A 17211-nucleotide genomic window follows, 5' to 3' on the forward strand; every position below is an offset into this window, starting at 1 on the left:
CAAACCATTCAAATAGATATGGATATATATTTTGTTGGAGTATATATATTATACACATTTCTTTTTCCACACTAAATGTTAAGATAATCCCCATCCAAAATACAATTCTTTCAAATCTTCTTTGTAGTCCTAAAATTTCTTGATCATATAAACAGATACTACTTTATGTCTAACAATGGACACTGGCCTGAAATAATAACTGGATTTTAAAAGACATGTATTTCCTCAGGATGGAAAGATGTGATACCCAGAAGCCTTTGTGAGAAGACAAAGGCATCTAAACTGATTCAAAACTACCTTGGCAGCCTGTGAATAAAAGGGCAAATGCCCAAGCCAGCCTACCAGTTATACTCCTGAACCATACAGAGAGGTACTGTCTGGGCAGCTCCGACTTAATCACCTGTCTGACAGCACACACTGTTCCCATCCAGATACACTTGTGTTAATGAATCCAGAAGTTCCTGGCTTTCACTAATGACCTCAGTTGGGATATTTTATCCAGTAATCTTCCTCTGTTTTTTAATTCTATGCCTTGCCTGTGAGAATTCCTATGCCAAAGGAAAAATATGTTTTTGATTTTGCAAAGAAACATTACCTAAATGAATGTTTTCTTAGTAACAGTGTCTTCATTTTACAGACCACCTTTCCATCCTTGTGGGGAAAGAGAGCAACAAAACACGTGCAGAGATCACCTTCTTCTACGACAGAAAGCCTTGCCTGCCTCTCATCCAAAACTGCCACCTCTCCACTGCCAAAAGCATTTCTCACAATCCCTTAGGCTTTCCCTCTGGGTCTTTAATTCTCAAATTCTGGCTTAACAGCCACAGTTTAACTTGAGATTTGTGGAGATCAGACTCTAAGAGGATATGAAGTTTTTAAAATGGAGACACTCATTTTAAAATCCATACGATGTTCTTAAATACATCCATTAATTCCACTGATAAGGCAAATAGTCAATCATTAGTTGATCATAACTGATATGGAATTAATATATATCTACTAATTATATCATACACAGAATCATATATTCAAAGTAACCCTGTCCAGTAGAAACATAGCATGCATATTTATATTTTCTCATAACCACATTAAAAAGTAAAAATAAATGGAAAATAATATCTTATTTAACTCAAACTAGTATTATTTCAACATGTTCTCAATATTTTAGTATTACTAATTAAATATTTTGCATTCTTCACAAAAATCTCATCCTTGTGGCATATCCCATGACTTTCCAGTGGCTTGTCTTGCACTCAGAAGAGCCAGGAAGAAAAAACCGAGCACACCTGGGGGATGCTGTGTCAAAGTAGAAACTATTTTAAATTAAAAAAAAAAAAACAATAGTGGCTGGAGAGATGACTCCTTTTTCAGAGGACCCAAGTTCAGTTTCCAGCATCCATATGATTGATGCAGCTTACAACCACCTTTAACTCCAGTGCCAAGTGATCTGATGCTCTCTTCCGGCCTCCTTGGGTACCTGCAAAAATGTACATTTCACACAGATAGGCACAGGTACATAAACTAAAAACAACAATCTTATGCTGGGTGTGGTGATGCATGCCTTTAATACCAGCTCTCTGGAGGCAGAAGCAGGCAGATCTCTGTGAATTCAAGGCCAGTCTGGTCAATAAAGTGAGTTCCAAGACAGCCAGGGCTGTTACATAGAGAAACCCTGTCTCAGTAAAAACAACAACAAAACACACACACACACACACACACACACACACACACACACACACACTTTAAAAACAACAAACAACTCAAAAAATACTTAACATGATGAGAAAAGCAGTGCTCAGCTTGGATTATTCCTATCTTAAACTGTAAATCCACTTTATATATATATATATATATATATATATATATATATATATATATATATATATATATATATATATATATTACTGAAACATGATAGTTATAGACAATGCTATGGCGATTCAATACATGTATACAAAGAGTGTTGTTCAATGTAATAAGTATTTCAATCTCTTCAACTGTTAGTCATTCTTAAATGTGTGTCTTCTGCTGACAGTTCTGCTCTGCTGAAGAAGCAGCAGGAGTAGAGAGACTGCTCAGTGGTTAGAGCACTTGCTGTGCAGTCATGAGGGCCGGAGTTTGGATTCCAGCACCCACACAACAATGTAGGCATCTAACACATACATACCTGTAACCCCTGGCTCCTAGGAGGTCAGAAACAGGAGGACCCCTGGGGCTGACAGGCTTCCAGCCTAGCTGAGAAAACATGAGCCCTGGCTTCCGAGAAAGCTCCTGCCTCAAGGGGGAATGGCTGTGCAAACACTCTTACAATGGAAAGACTTAGTGAGAACAGTAACCAGAAGGCCTCGCTCTGGGTGTTGGAGCCCTTACACACCCATACCCGTGCCCTTCTTGGATCTTCATGAGCACTACTCCATTTTCTTCTACTGCTCTTGGTGGAGCGTGTTGCTGCTGCCTTGAATTTCCTGCTCTGATGTGCTGTGGCCAGGAACTGTGTGCTGATATCCAGACCCACCCACCCTGCTAAGAATGACCGTTTCATTATTCTTATGACCTAGCAGTAGTATTCTGTAGTATGGATATCGTTTTCTTTATTCACTCATCCACTGGATCTGGGGTGAGTCCATATTATATCTGGTATGAATATTGCTGTAATGAATGTGAGTGTGCAAGTGTCTTGACAGGATAATAATTTCATCTACTGTGGACATAAACCCAGTGTAAAACTCTTAGATCATGTGGTAGTTCTTTTTTTTTCTAAGCTAACTCCATATTAAAACAACAGCTATTTCTAATATTTCTCTTCATTATCACATCAAGATGAACAACTATTAGTTTGGCTTCTAAAGTAAGTGGCTCCGTTGGATTATTGCTTTTTTATTAACTGTCTGTTATGTTGAGGGTCTGCATATTCAGAATGAGATGACTGAAGCAATAATTCTAATTCTAAAGCATGCTTTTCTGACTCACCTGGACCGTCATTTAAAATCCCACTGCCCCTCTCATGAGTGTTCGAGTTCCTGTTTCTGGTATTTGGGAGGGTGTGTTTGAAAGTGCATGCTTCCCAGATGGAGAGATCCACAGCCAAGCACTGGGCCAAGCTCCTGGCTTTGTTCTCTGATTTTCAGGCAAGCTTTATCTGTTAGATCATAAACAAAATATCACCACATTTCCCCTTTCTTTGTCTAAATTTTTTTTAAAAAAAGGTTATAACTAATATGAGAAAACTATACATAACAAGTATAATAACTATTTACAAATATATACAGGCAATAAATACATCAACAATGTCTAATCCATCTGCATTTGACAAATTCAGAGAAAATACCCCATTATCTATCCTATCTTGGTGAGTCCAAATTCTTAAACCTAATTCACTTTCTACCCTGACTTGCATTACCATCCAAAACTATCTTTTGATGTCTCTCAACTTTATACGCTTTACACTTCTATAGTGAGTTTCTTTTTTGAGTCTGGTAAACAAGAAGAACTATAACTATATAACTATCTAAGTCTTCAACTCCTTCAGAGACCTGAGAAGGAAATAATATTAACCAAGTAAGCAGGAAGTGCAAGCAAGCAACTTCAAAAAAAAATATGAGAAATGACAGAAACAGCCAGCTGCCTGGACAGTCATCCAAGGTTCCTCTGCAATGTCGGGGCATCCATCTTTGGCCTACATGTCTAGAATATTTGACAGACTTTTCTATGAAGCAGGATTCTTGAAGGACTGTTCTACCTTGTCTTGACAAATTTTGGTGGTCACTCTCTTTTGTGTCCTACTTGCCCAATTTAGACAGCATATTGTCAGCAGTCAAGGCAAAGGTAATTTCCTACCCAGTGGCTAACTTTTGCCACAAAGAAGGTAAACTCCATATGGAGTTTTCAATGCCCATAATCTTCTTTGAAGTAGATTGGTGCTGCCAGGAGCAGACATCTCATTATCCAAAACAAAAACAAAAACAAAAACAAAAAACACCTATGTTATTAAAACATCTTAAATGTCATATTCTGTAGATCTCTGAAGTGCTTGAAGAGAACCTGTCTATCTAAAATATATCTTGGGGTTAGGGATTTAGCTCAGTGGTATAGCACTTGCCTAGCAAGCACAAGGCCCTGGGTTCAGTCCTCAGCTTAGGAAAAAAAAAAAAAAAAAAAAAAATATATATATATATATATATACATATATATATATGTTTGACCTTGAAAACATACCTAATTTGACTACAAGTTCGGTTGCAATAGGTGACTGACTACTAACCTGCATTTCTTTATTATCCTAAATAGTTTGTAATAACTCTCAAGGACTAGCAATGTGCATTAACATTGTTAAATGAGATGTATAGGTACAATTCCTTCAATAAGATTAGAAATGCATGTACAGTATGTTCTAACAAAAATAATCTCAAATTTGTATCAATATACAAAATTTGTATACAATATACAAAAGTCCAATCCAATGTAAAATAAGTTGCTTTTTAAAAGTAGATTCAATAATTTATCTTTTTATCTTATCATATCTATATCCCCTTTTCTCTTTTCAGAGTAGATTCCATAATCTACCCTTTTGTCCTATCATTTCTATATCCCCCTTTTTTCTTTTCAAAACGAGATCCCTGAGTCTAAACTCCTTTGTTCAGCTTTTTTTCCCTGATCAATACCAATAACAACTTGTAACCAACCACCCTAAACAATGGCAAATATCCATAACCCACTGAATGACCAAAAAAACACCCACTCCACCTCTTGGGAATGTGGGCGTGGTGTTCTTAAGTCTTCTTCCTGATGTCTGGGGCAAAGGCATCTTTACGGGACCTTAAAAAGAAAAGTTTGGGGACTTGTCAAGTCCCGGGAGAGACGTTTGTGTCATTTGTTGTGCAGCCTCTGCAGAAGCGGGGAGCGCAGGGCTTATGTCGAGTCCTGGCTGCTCTGTGAGGCTGGGTCTCAGCTAGCCACCTTAAAATTGTCTGTGAGTTCAAGGACCTGCTGAGGCTCAGTGTGCCGGGCTCTGCTGACTCCCCATGGGAGACCTCGATTTGGAAAATGTGGGGATGATGCGGATGGCTTGGGAAAGAGGGCTGGGGGTGGCAGGAGGGAGGAGGGAGGATCTGTGGATAGCGTGGAGTAAGCAGAAAATTTCTTAATAAAGAAAAATGGAGAAAAAAAATTGTCCTGTGCAGTTTGCGGTCCAAAGCCGGTCTTCAGGTGGCGTTTGTCAGCTTAGTCATAGTCCAGGTGGAATCATCGTTGTGGGGCCCCATCATTCTTTTGGAGACTTCAAAGGTCACTGTAAGGGAGGTCACGGTTCATTGAGGAAAACTTAAACATTTTAAATGTCATATGCAGCAGATCTCAAAAAGGTTAAAGGGTCAGTATTTGTTATGACCATCCAGAGTACAAAAACTTAATTCCTAGTTACCTGATAGAGATTCAAACCTGAAATCATGTATAAGAAGCTGGGTGGAGCCTTGTTCTAGAAGTAGTTAGTACTCTATATGACCATTAATATCATGACAAAAAGTTTAAAATAAGTAGATATATAAAAATCTTATAAATTCTGATATAGTATTTATACCTTATGAAAAAAGGTTCAAAGAGTCAAAATAAAACCAAAGAATTATGAGATTAGTGGCAATAAAATAGTCCCTAATCTTTTGTTTTTCTTCTGTCCCATATCAGGTGGCTCTTCTGATCTGAGGCAGAGATTTTGGCTTTTACTTTGACAAGCATGCTTGAGTTTAGAGAAGGAGAGTGCTGTGGGATGGTCTTTCTGTATGCTATGAATATGTGTGGCTACCATTGGTTAATAAAGAAGCTGCTTTGGCCTATGGCAAGACAGGTTATAGCCAGGCAGGAAATCCAAGCAAAGACCCAGGGAGATGAAAGGCAGAGTCCCCTGGGTTCGATCCTCAGCTCAAAAAAAAAAAGAAAAAGAAAAGAAAAAGAAAAAGAAAAGAAAGGCAGAGTCATGGTAAATGATGGGATCCACTGGAGGAGCAAGATGTAATAGAACACAGGTAAAGCCATGAGACATGTGGTGATACACAGATTAATAGAAATTGGCTAATTTAAAGTGTTAGAGCTAGCTAGCAATAAGCCTGAGCCCATCAACCAAATAATTTGTAATTAATATTAAGCCTCTGAATAATTATTTTATAAGCTGATGTGGGGCCAGTCAGGACAGAGAAAAGCTTCTGGCTACAGCTTACTCCTTTAGTTCTCTGAATGTGGTCTCCATATGCAACATCCAAAAGGGCATTGTGTATTAAGAATTTTAAAGGTACTTGTTAATGAAACTCAAACCCGAGGCCAGTTTTTGGGGTGATTGCTGGAAGATCAGAGACACAGAACAAGCCACAGTTTCCTCACCTCGCCAGTCCCTCAGCTGGTTTTGTTTCGTCAGACTGGAAGCTTCTGAGTCCTCTTCCCAATGGCTCTCAGCTGGACTGTGCTGTTCCAAAGCCCGAATACTTCTCCAGCCAAATGCTTAACTAACTAAATGCTTAACCTTTAGTTCCTGGCCCTCACACCTTATACACCTTTCTCTTTCTGTCCCCACTCCCTGGGGTTAAAGGTTGGGTTTCTGGGATTAAAGGCGTGGGTCACCATGCTTAGCTGTTTCTAAAGTGGCCTTGAACACACAGAGATCCACCTGGCTCTGCCTCCCAAGTGCTGGGATTAAAAGGCGTGTGCTACCACCGCCCAACTTCTGTTAGGGCTTACTCTTCCTATTTTCTAGCCACCATTTTTGGCTTTGTTCTAGTGGCTGTCTGTTCTCTGACCCCAGATATGTTTATTTCCGGGAACACACAATATTTCAGGGAACACAATACCCACCACAGCATTGGGAACTCAACACATACTGATAACCCAGAGCTCCAAAGAAGACAGAGACAGGAGGATTCAAAGTGTAGCTGTGAAGCTAAACAATTATAACCTTAAAACAATGTCTAGAGAGATTATGTATGGCCTGTTCAATTGTTTTCAGATAGGGCCTTCCTACAGCAAGCTGGCATAGAGCTAGCTCATTTTGCAGCCCAGGCTCTACACAAAACTTTCAGTGACCTTTCTCCTCAGTCTCCTGAATTCTGAGATTATGGACATGAGCCACGATGCCTGGCTGTGAGATTATGTTTTCTTAAATGATATCTGTAAGGATAAACTAAATGACTAATAAGATAACTTTCTTGCCTAGTTTTACTTTTGAAGAAATTTCTAGTTTTCTTAAAAACAAAATAGTTTATAAGCAGTTAAAGATTCATGAATTACAAACAAAAATATCCATGTGCTAAAAAGCAGATGATGGGTTCTCATGAAAATCATTTTCGCCAGGTGGTGGTGGCACATGCCTTTAATCCCAGCACTCAGGAGGCAGAGGCAGGTGGATCTCTGAGAGTTCAAGGCCAGCCTGGTCTCCAAAGTGAGTTCCAGGAAAGGTGCAAAGCTACACAGAGAAACCCTGTCTCAAAAAACCAAAAAAAAAAAAAAGAGATGAATTCTACACATCATTTTTTCTAAAGAGAAGGTGAGGTCATTAACCGTGTTGATTAAAGGTCAGTCACGGGGCCTGATGATGCTTTGTTCCGACAAAAAAAAAAAAATCTAATTATGAAAATTACTGTGAGTTTTAGTGATTTAACATTATAACACAAGCATTGTTAAAACGTATTAACCTTTCAATAATTTCAAGAAATTGAAATGAAATCTGCTTGGCAATGACTGGACATTTTGACACCAATGAAAATATTTTATGTAGTTATGTAAGTGATAAAAATAAATGTTTTATAAAAAAGAATCTCCAAAAGGAGTTCTAACTAGGAAAAACAATCATAATTAACAAGATTTCATGCAGGGTGAAGGAGCCAAAGACAACATTTTAGGCCGGCCAAACGTGACATCATCTGGTCCTAAGTTTCTAAGGTCTGACCACCTGCAGAGATCTTTAGAATCTGTTTAAAGACTTAATTTTCCAAGTGTGGACCACTGAGAGTCTCTCGCTTTTACATGAGTTTCTATGGTGCCATGGGAGCTGAAGGCACACTTTGGCTTTATAGACAGCTGTTCCTTCAGAGCAGAAGCCAATGTGTCCCTGCAGGTACCATCTGGAGAAAAGGACGCATGTAAGGGTCCATTATTTCTGAATATATTAAGAAGCCCAGATTCAAGTTCTAAGATGGGATATGAACAAAGCAACCAAATATTCAAGATGGAGCTCTAAAATGATGCAGTAGATGAGAATCCACCTTGACAACCTGAGGGGATGATACAAGAAAAACAGTACATTGACTACATCCCCGTCAATGTATGGAGGGGATAGACGTTCAGTGCATATCACAGCAGTATTTTTAATGATGTTGCTGGCTCCTTGCTCTGGGAATTGTGAATAGAGGTACTATATCATCTGTGTGCATGTGTGGGATAGGCTTATTTTTAATGCATTTAAGTAAATAGTAAGGAACGTTATTACTGGGTAAAAAACAGTAAAATTCAGTTTTGTGAGAACCTGCAGGACGGTATTCCAAATGGCTATGCCATCTTGCATCCTCACTGTTGTCATTGTTCTTATTTTCTTCATCTTAAGTGTGTAATGGTATCTATGATGGTTAATTTTGTCAACTTGACGGGATCAGAAGAAACTAAGAGATAACTGCTAAGCACACCTCTTTGGGACTTTCTTGGTCAGGTTATCTGAGGTGGGAAGAGGCACCCAAAATGTGGGTGGAACTTTCTGGTAGCAGCCCAGACAGTAGGCGGAGTGATAAAAAGCTTCGTGTTTGTCTCATTGCCACTGTGTGTCACTAGCAAGCCCTACCCTGTTGCCTCTGCTGCTCCTACGTTCCTTCACTGATATGAGAACCCAGCTCTCCAGGTTAGGACTGCTGGGGAATCCAGTCTTCCAGACCAGGCAGCTACCAGGTTCTCAGTCTTTCAGGTGTGAAGAAAGATATTATTAGACTAACCTGACTGTACTGTGTCAGCCAATCTAATAAGGATTTTAATATAGATTCATCTATTAGTTCTTTGCTCTAAAGAATCCTGACTGATAGTCTTCTTGTGGTTGATTTAATTTCCAATTTTAATGACATATGAGAATGTCTTTCATATGCTTGTCATCTGTACATTTTTCCTTAATATGCTATCTCTTAGGTCATTCGTACATTTTTCTTTTGGAGGGTATTGTAGCAGTTTTTAAATATTTTTTCAATATTTGAGATTTGAAGGCAGAAGTTTCTGTCCCACCAGTAACTCTCAAATACCCAGCAACTCCTTCCCAAATAATTGATTCGGAAGCTTAATATTACTTATAAATTCTCGGCCATTAGCTCAGGCTTATTACTGACTAGCTCTTACACTTAAATTAACCCATAATTCCTATCTATGTTTAGCCACATGACTTGGTACCTTTTCTAAGCACAGCTTTCTCATCTTGCTTCCTCGGCATCCCGACTCCACCCTTCTCCTTCCCAGCATTCTCAGTTTGGCTTTCCTGCCTAACTTCTTGCTCAGCTACCGGCCTGTCAGCTTTTTATTAACCAATGAGAGTAGTCCATATTCATGTGTACAAAAGGACTATTCCACAACAGAGATTATAATATCATTATATTTCTCCCTTCCCTTTCCTCCCTCCAACCCTCTCATTACCCTCCCCACTCTCTTTCATTCATGGCCTCTTTTTTCATTGTTATTGCATACAAATATTATATACGTATATATTCCTAACTATAACTGTTTAGTCAGTATAATGCTGCCTGTGTGTATTTTTTTTCAGGGCTGACTATTTGGCACTGAACAACCTGTTGTCCCTGGAAAGACCGTGTCTCCTGCTCCTAGCTTCACTTAGTGATCTTTAGGTCTTTGTTTAGAGTGGAGGCTTCATGGGCTTTCTAGGTCTATTTTCACATGTCCGTTGGTGTCATCCTTGTTCAGCTCACATTTAGGCAGTCATGCTGGTAAGACTTTATGGGTGTAGCTTCTGATGTTACTAGGAGATACAATCACACACAAACGCCCTGATCCTCAAGCTGTTACACTCTTTCTAGCCTCTCTTCTGAAATGGCCCCTCAACATTAGGTGCAAGAGTGTTTTGTAGCTGTATCTTTTGGGACTGGGTTCCACAACTCTGAATTCTGATTGGTTGTGTTTTTCTGTAGTGGTCTCCATCTGTTGCAAACAGAAATTTCCTTGATGAGGGGTAAAGGCTACACTTACCTGTGGGTATAAGGGCAAATGTTTATAGATGGTTGTTAGAGATTATATGGGTTAGTAAACTAGAGGTTGTAGATTCTTCTCCAATATCCACTGAGTGCTTTGGTAGGTAGTAGCAGGCATTATCTCCCTCTTATTGAACAGGTCTGAAGTCTAACTAGAGAGCTGTTGGTTACTACCAAGGTATGTGTACCACTACTTCATCCTTAGGGTTAACAAATATGCGCATTTTTCAATCATGTTGGTCTTAGTGTTGACTTTGAGTTCTTTTGTACACTTTGGCTAGCAGTCCTCTATCAGACATGTCTTTGAAAGTCTTTTCTTCCCGTCTGTGTCACAGTGTTTTGAGTATATGATCAACCTTAAGGAGGTGATGAGATATGACTTTATAGAAGCAAAAACCACTCTGAAAGAATCTTATGATTGTAAATGTTTGGAACCAAACTTCAAGGAGCAACAGAAAAAAACATCCTGATTTTAATTCTTATTTCAGTGCTAAACTTAAGCAGAATTAACTGGAGTGCCTACTGACCCTTTGTATTAAGAGATGGAATTTTGTTAGGGTTGGTGCAACTCCTTGATATCATGAATAGAGCTGAATGTAACTTGTGATTTCTAGTAAAATATAAGCCAAGCTAAGGTGGGAGAAGGACTATTTCTTACCAGAAAAGGGGAAGAGGTATTATGTCATGCTAAAATAGTCCTGGACTAAAGCCCTCCTCAGATTAGAAATAAACTTTATTATAACTTGCTATTGGACTCTGATGCCTCTGAGAAAACTTAATTCTGACTATGAAGAGTACAACCCTTAACCATAGTTAATGGATGACTGGTACATGATCTTAACACCGTATCACCCAAAACCATGACCAGTGATGGAACCAAATACCCATACAACAATCAATTTTAAACCTTTTGGAAATATGGCATGACTGCAACAAACCAGAAAATGCAGAAGTCAACAGCATCGGTGGCAGTTTTACTGCACTCATGGAATCCACTTCTAGTTAGTTTAAGCTAACAGGAATTCATTACAAGATAGCAAGGGAGTAAGACTGTCAGCTTTGAGAGGTCCAAAGACCAGCTTTGGGCTGAGCTTCCAAGAGGACCTCCTAAAGCCACATTGCACAACTGAGCTTCTGGCCCTGTTATGGTCAGAAAACTATGGCATCAAGAACCCACTGCTACAGTTGATGGCTCCAGACCCAGGCCATCCAAGCCACCACTTTTACTGCCACAAGAGGCAGGAGCTGTGTCTTGTCCATACACTGGAGAAGCTGAACATTCCACACAGTCCTTGCAGAAAAACCAACTTTACTTGCCAGTAAAAATAGCAGAGTCAACAGAAGTCAGCCTGTATCTCGGTGTTCCACTCATGTGTCTGTAAAGGACTGGTGACATCTAAGTCACCTCTAAAACCAGAGCCTGGGGAAATAGAAAATAATGGTTTTAATGTCTCCAGCCTCAGTAATTTCAGAAGGCAGGATAAAGAGAAGATTTAAAAAATACCAAATGGGGTTGGGGATTTAGCTCAGTGGTAGAGCGCTCGCCTAGCAAGTGCAAGGCCCTGGGTTCGATCCTCAGCTAAAAACAACAACAACAAAAACAAAAAACAAAACAAAAACAAAAACAAAAACAAAAAACAAATGAAGTGAGAATATCACACCCACACGAGGAAGAGAGAAGTGAGGATGGGCTGTCAGAGAAAAGCTTGGATATGATTTCAGAACTCCAAATGTGGACTCCGTGGACATAGGGAGTTGGAGAGGGTCCCAAAGAAACCAGAGCAGTCACCAGAGTGACTGATCCCATCAGCACCCAATTTGTCAGAAGCTTGACTCCCAACACCCCAGACTAGGAAACTGAGAACAAGCACTATGCTCAGATAGGTACTATATACTCTGAAAAGCTTGCAGAGCAGGACAAGACTCCATCTTCTAAAAGCATAAGAGCTGTGCAGGGATGTAGCTCAGTGATACAGTACTTACCTAGCCCTGGGTTTGATCCCCAGCACTGAAAAAAAAAAAAAAAAAAAAAAAAAACGGCATGGTGGGTTATACCTGTAATCCTGGTGTCCAGCAGGTGAAGTCAGGAAAATCAGAAATTCAAGGTCATCCTCAGCTATATAGCAGGCTTGAGGCCATCCTGGGCTACATGAGACCTTGTCTCAAAAAATAATAATAATAAAAAATAGGGGCTGGAAATATAGTTTGTAGGGAAGTTCAATGTCCAGCACCAAGAACATAGAAGAAGAAGAAGAAGAAGAAGAAGAAGAAGAAGAAGGAGAAGAAGGAGAAGAAGGAGAAGAAGGAGAAGGAGGAGAAGGAGGAGGAGGAGGAGGAGGAGGAGGAGGAGGAGGAGGAGGAGGAGGAGGAGAAGGAGAAGGAGAAGGAGAAGGAGAAGGAGAAGGAGAAGGAGAAGGAGAAGGAGAAGGAGAAGGAGAAGGAGAAGGAGAAGGAGAAGGAGAAGGAGAAGGAGAAGGAGAAGGAGAAGGAGAAGGAGAAGGAGAAGAAGAAGAAGAAGAAGAAGAAGAAGAAGAAGAAGAAGAAGAAGAAGAAAGCCAGTCATGGTAATGATGCACGCCTTTAATCCCAGCATTTGGGAGGGAAAGGCAGAGGGATTTCTACGAGTTAGAGGCCAGCTTGGTCTACATAGTAAGTTCCAGGCTAGTCAAGGTTATAGAGTGATACCCTGTCTCAATACCGCCTCCCCCACACCAAAAAGGGTAAGTAAGCATAAAAGTACAGACATGGCCAGGTGGTGGTGGCGCACACCTGTAATCCCAGCACTCAAGAGGCAGAGGCAGGCAGATCTCTGTGAATTCGAGGCTAGCCTGGTCTCCAAAGCAAGTTCCAGGAAAGGTGCAAAGCTACACAGAGAAACCCTGTCTCGAAAAACTTAAAAAAAAAAAAAATACAGACATGTCACAAAAGGAAGAAATTCCCATGATGGACATATGAACATATGCTTAACCTCAATCAGTGATCAGATCAATTCAACCTAAAACAAATATCTAACAACATCAAATCAAATAATAAATCTGCCACCAAGAGAGGACAGGAGTATAAACAAGTGCAATCAGTTTGTAGAGAAATGAGGCAATGCCCAGAAAAACTAAAAATGTATGTAAACTAACTGATCTCACACCAGGAATTGGGTGTACCATAGCAGAAGAAAATTAAGGAAGTTATTCATGAAAATCCTAACAGACAAACCAAGGGGAAAAGTCAATGTTTGTCAACAAGCATTTATCCATTCCAGATAGAAGAATTGCATATAGTAAAATGCTGCATGGTGGCTAAAAGCAGTGAGTCAGTGTTACACATAGATTAAAACATCAGCCTTGAGGCTGCAGATATACTCAACATAAGAGCACTTCTTGCTTTTCCAGAAAAACCCACATTCAGCTCCCAGTTCCCACATGGAGCAGATCGAAACCTTCTGAAATTCCAGTTCAGGGGATTTTCTGGCCTCCTTGCACATCCATACACACATGGAATACATCCATACAAACACATACATATGTATGTAAACAAATGAACAAACAAAACAATTAAAACCCCCAAGTTTTATAAATTTTGAGAGAAAAAGAAACTGAAAAACAATATATGCAGGGCTGGAGATATAAGATCCAACACTGTTACACAGACATACATGCAGACAAAACCCCAATGCACATTTAAAATTATATATACAACCTCTTACCAGTTATACACCTTTTAAAATACACTTTATCTAAACTTTTTACTTATGAATATAGGAATGCAAAAGTACAAAAGAATGGGTTAAATGATTACACACTATATCCCTAAGAAGTTTCCAAGAAATTCTGGTCAGGGATGGGAAAGATGGCTCAGCAGTTAAGAGCAATTGCTGTTTCTGCAAAGTGACCAAATTCAGCTCCCACTACTCAATGGGGCTAAAAGCTGCCTGTAATTTCAGTTCCAGAGGATCCAACACCTTTTTCTACACTCCTTGGGCACTGCACACACAAGTGCACGGACATACATACAGGTAAAACACCCATTCACATAAAATACATGTTTGTGTGTGTGTGTGTGTGTGTGTGTGTGTGTGTGTGTGTGTGTGTGTGTGTGTGTTTAATTCAGGGTGTTGGAGAGATTTCTCGGTGGTTAAGCACACTTATTGCTCTTGCAAAGGACCCAGTTTTGATTTCCAGCACACACATGATGGTTCACAACCATCCATTTCAGTCCCATGGGATTCAAAGCCCTGATTTACTCCAGCACCCGGCACTCACATGGGTCACATACATACACACAGGCAAAACAATAATACACATAAAAATATAATAAATAAGTTAAACAAAACCTGAAACCTTAAAAAATCAGTGCAGAATGATGGCTCAGCAGTTAAGAGCGCCTGTTGCTCTTCCTGAGGACCCAGGTTTGATTCTAAGCGCTCATACAACAGCTCACCATTGTCTCTAGTTCCCAAGAATCGGATGCCTTCTGGCCTCTGTAGGAACTGCACACATACAGACACATGCAGGTAAAAGCCTCCTATACATAAAAATAAATAAATCTTTAAGAAAAGTCCAGGTCACAAAATATAGTAAGTTGAGTACAGAAAGAACAGCCATCTCATTTTATTTCTTGTATTTAAAAGGTATTTGAAGGATGTATGTGAAAATACTAATAGTCAATCCCAGTGGCACATGGCACTTTTAAAAATATTTCTGTATTTTTTAGGTTTGTTTGTGCATGTGTGTGCCACCATCCTCACAGAGGTCAGAGGACACTTGTAGGAGTAAGTTCTCTCCTTCCCCTGTGAGAGTTCCAGGGACCCAAGACAGATGCTTGGGTTGGCAGTGCCCATCTTTTACCTGCTGGCCCATCTTGCCATCCTCATTTCTGTATTTTTATTTTTCAAGTTTAAATTTAAAAAAAAAACTAGATTATAACGTTTAATTTTAAACAAATTTCAGAAATTGACTTCAAAAAAGTGCAAAAAAGTTCAAGCATGTAACCTAGAGAAAATGTCCCAAAAGCCAGCAATACATCCATTAGAAAAGGCATCAAGGAAAGCCAGTTTGGGGTGAGTTCTAGCAAATGTTTCAGAAAACATCCAATCTGTGCCTACTGGGACTGCATAAACCAGAAGAAAGCAGAGCTGGATTACTGACATTTCAGCCCTGACTGTTTCAAAGGAAAATTACACCACCTTGCTGGAAAAAAAACAAAAAAAAAAAAAACAAAAAAAACCTTATGAGTAATGTCTTAGTTATGGTTTCTCTCGCTATGAAGAGACACCATAACCAAAAAGTAAGTTGGGCAGAAATGGGTTTATTTGGTTTACACTTCCATATTGCTGTTCATTATTGAAGGAAGCCAGGACAGGAACTCAAACAGGGCAGGATCCAGGAGGCAGGAACTGATGCAGAGGCTGTGGAAGGGAGCTGCTTACTGGTTTGCTTCCCATAGCTTGCTCAGCCTGTTTTCTTTTAGAACCCAGGATCATCAACCCAGGAATGGTACCACCCACTATGGACTGCCCCCACCATTGATCACTAATTGAGAAAATGCTTACAGCTGGGACTCATGGAGGCCTTTCCTCAAGTAAGGCTCCTTCCTTTCAAGTTGACACAAAACCAGCCAGTGCAAGTGGCAAGTGACTCAAAATTAGGATGCCAATTTTTGTAATAAAATACATTAAAATATTAATAGATAATTTTAAATATTTTATGTTTATTCATATGTACTCGTGTGTATCTATGTGTTTATGCACATGTATGGGGGTATTGGCAGAGAACAGAAGATGTTGGATCTCTTGAGCCACTTGATGTGGGTACTGAAAAACAAACTCTGGTCCTCTGGAATAGCACTTAACATTCTGAATTAAAGAACCACCTCTCCGGGCCCCATTTTTTTTTTTTTTTTTGAAGATTTATTATTATTTCATGCATGAGTGTTTGCCTGCATGAATGTGAATACATAACAGTTCTGTGCCATTGAGGTGGGAAGCACACCCATCCTCTGGAGCTGGAGTTATAGGCAGCTGTGAACCACCAGACAAGGGTGCAGGAAACCAAACTTGGGTCGTCGTCCACAAGTGCAGTAGAAGGTCTCAACCACGCATCACTTCTCCAGCTCTCCAAACTATAGTCTTTTTTTTAAAAGACAGCCTTTCAAAATACCTTATTGAACGAAAATGACCAAAACAAACTTTATACATATATGAAATAATCAAATAAGAAATCAATTTTCAAAATTATAATCTAAGCTGGGCATGGTGGCACATGCTTTTAGTCCCAGTACTCGGGAGACAGAGGCAGGCAGATCACTGTGAGTTCCAGGTCAGCCTGGTCTACATAATGAGTTCCAAGATGGCCATGGCTACATAGTGAGGACTGAATAACCAAATAAAGCATATAAAAGTAATCATAATCTTGTAGATCAAAATTTACAGTTCATCTGTTTAAAAACAAACAGTATAACTTAGTGATCACTATTTTTGCAAGTCCTTATAAGTTAAAAAATGGGGGTTGGGGATTTAGCTCAGTGGTAGAGCGCTTGCCTAGCAAGTGCAAGGCCCTGGGTTCGATCCTCTGCTCAAAAAAAAAAGGAAGAAAATTTCCAAATGCCATTAGATTAAAGCAGCAGTCACCTTAGTTTTTTAAAAAAAAAAAAAATAGCAGGGCATGGCGGCGCACGCCTTTAATCCCAGCACTCGGGAGACAGAGCCAGGCGGATCTCTGTGAGTTAGAGGCCAGCCTGGTCTACAAAGCGAGTTCCAGGAAAGGCGCAAAGCTACACAGAGAAACCCTGTCTCGAAAAAAGAAATAATAATAATAACAACAACAGGATGCTCAGTATTAGAGTAGTTGAAAAAGTAAACACAAAATGTTCAAAAGACGAAAACTGATATTAGTGGTTGCGGAATATATAACTCTTTAAAAGTTCCTAGACAGTCCGGCAGGCTGTCAGACCTCACGTAAAACCCAAACATTTTCGCCCCAAACTCCACCCCAGTGTCAGGCCAAAG

The sequence above is a fragment of the Onychomys torridus genome, chromosome 12 (genome assembly GCF_903995425.1).
Source record: "Onychomys torridus chromosome 12, mOncTor1.1, whole genome shotgun sequence".
NCBI lineage: Eukaryota > Metazoa > Chordata > Mammalia > Rodentia > Cricetidae > Onychomys > Onychomys torridus.